This window comes from Pteropus vampyrus, unplaced genomic scaffold (assembly GCF_000151845.1).
Source record: "Pteropus vampyrus isolate Shadow unplaced genomic scaffold, Pvam_2.0 Scaffold34, whole genome shotgun sequence".
Taxonomy (NCBI): domain Eukaryota; kingdom Metazoa; phylum Chordata; class Mammalia; order Chiroptera; family Pteropodidae; genus Pteropus; species Pteropus vampyrus.
The window spans coordinates 4,285,079-4,287,472 of record NW_011888815.1 but is presented as its reverse complement, the minus strand read 5'-3'; positions in this window follow the sequence as shown (position 1 = coordinate 4,287,472).

Below are 2,394 nucleotides of genomic sequence, written 5' to 3'. Positions count from 1 at the left end.
GGCCAGTTTTTTATTTTCTTTAAGGATAACTGTCAAACATTGGAAAAGATAAATAAATCCAGGCACATTGGGATTGAATACTGGGACTGAATCTCTAAAATCGCTCAAGTTGGCTTTTAGAATTTCTTTCTGATAATGAAACATTAGAAGCCAACTATACATCCAAGAGTCAGATCGATTATACATACATATCATATCAATATTGCAATATTATGCTGGCATTAAAATGCTAGGAAGTCTACAGTAATATTGAAAAGTGTTTATGATGGACTCTTCGGGAAAGTTAAAAGGCAAATACATATGGAAACTTAACTTTACATGCGTGTGGACCATGAGCTTGTTGGGATGGCAGACTTGCAATTTTTTTCTTCTTTAACATGTCTTTGCATGTTATAATAAGGAATGGATCTAACAAGCTGAGCGTTACACCAGCTGTGTTGCTTCTAGCTGACAGGTGAGAGCTGGACTCTCTCCCTCTTCCGTTATCCCAGAATGCCGCTGGAGGGGTTCCCCAAATAGAGGAGGGAAAACGTTGCGTTTGCCAACAAGGGGCAGTGGTCCTGATCCCCACGGAAGGAGCTTCAATGCAAGGGTAGAACTCGTTACAGCCTCCCGGCTACTGTGAACACACCCAGCTCTCTCGCTTTGGATGGGCTGAACATTTTATGAGCGGCGAACACCAGTGAATGGGATTCTCGTGAAAAACACTCTATATTGTGCTGACCTATTTTTTTTCTGGGAAGGTGAACGTGATGTAGAAGGATGCTGCAGACCAGCGTCCTTCAAACGGAAACGGGCAGAGAGAAATCACCCGGGCTATTCTGATTTGGCATGCCTGAGAGTCTGCATTCCCAAGGGGCTCCCAGGTGACACCGCTAGTGCTGGTCCATGGACCACGCTCTGAGTAGCAAGGTTCTGGACCGCGAACCCCGAATACGGCCTGTTCAAAACCAGATTCCTGTGCTCCGTGTCCAAGGTTTCTGATTCAGAAAGCATAAGATTCTGTATTTTTTTGTTTTTCAGGCTCTCCCGATAATTCTATTGAGCTATCGCATGGGAAACAACAGCCCTAGACACTGGGTAACCAGTCACGACATGATTATGGTTTTGATTACAATGCGGTTAGGTGTCCTTGTACCTTTATTCAATGCTAGGTGAAATCGATGACTTCTATCTCTACAGTTTCTTCGCCTTGTGCACCCTTCCATTCCTGCGTATTTTGCTTTCTGTTCTTTCAGGGCTTAGGTTCTCTTGCCCATGCCCACCCGTCCTCCCTCACAGCCGTAATGGAATCTGTCCCTCACTTATATCCTTCTGAGCTCATTCAACGCAGCCGTAATGGACTCTGTCCCTCACTTACTTCCTTCTGAGCTCATTCAAAGCCTCAAGCTGTCATGTGGACATCACGACACACTCTCTATCTATCCAGGGGGCCCGAGGCCAGCTCTCACTAAATGTGCCAGTCCCTGAGGGCTGCCTGGTACACACCTGCAAAGTGGGGTACAGGGCATCTTCTCCCCAGTCAGCCCAGCTGGCTGGTCATATCTCTCACTGGGTCCGGGCCACTCCCTCAACTCCATGTGGGTCTTGTCACCAGGGTCTTCCGCTGCTCCTCACGGGGCTTGGCTTTTGGACCTGGACCTCTTATGTCTAAGCCCTCTAAGCCCTCGTAAGAAGATCCAATTTGGTGAAGACTCAATAAGAAGAAGCCTGAAAGAGTGTTCAAAGTCTGATGGAAACCAGTAAACCCAGGTTCTAGGTTGTTCGTCACATTGGACGTGACCTCAGACAGGTCATCTGACCCTCTCTCTTTCGTCAATAGCAAGAAGGTTTTAAAAAATATGACGCGCTAAATAAATTCGGGAGAGTTTTATTATTAGTGGCAGGGAGATCCGTTACTATTTCGCTTGGCAAAATTCACGTCCAAATTAACTGAACGGCATTTGACTAATACGTCGTTAATTTTAACATGAATTCTCCCCCTTAGCAGTGATTCTTATGGATGTCTGCTAGAGGGTCCAGTGTCTGAGCAGTGATCACTGGTATATGTGCCTGATGTATGAGCTAAATTGCTATCCTCGACATGACTTTAGTTGGGGACCGTATTTTTCCAGGCCCCGTCACACCGCGCGGTAGGTAGGAATGGCTGTGACCACGTGGCGCAAACGCGCTATGCCCGCCGAGTGCTAGCAGCATGCTCCACTTGTCCCTCGCTAGAATTATATTTTTCCAATATATTGTATTTTTCTCTGACTTTGGCCAGAGAAAGAAGCCGATGATGGCCCGTTGACTTTGCCTGAGGCCTTCAGGACCATCTTATTCCATTTGGTGAAATCGGCATTCTTGTGACGCCCATGTCATTTGTCCAATTCTTTGCCTAACTGTTCTTTTTTC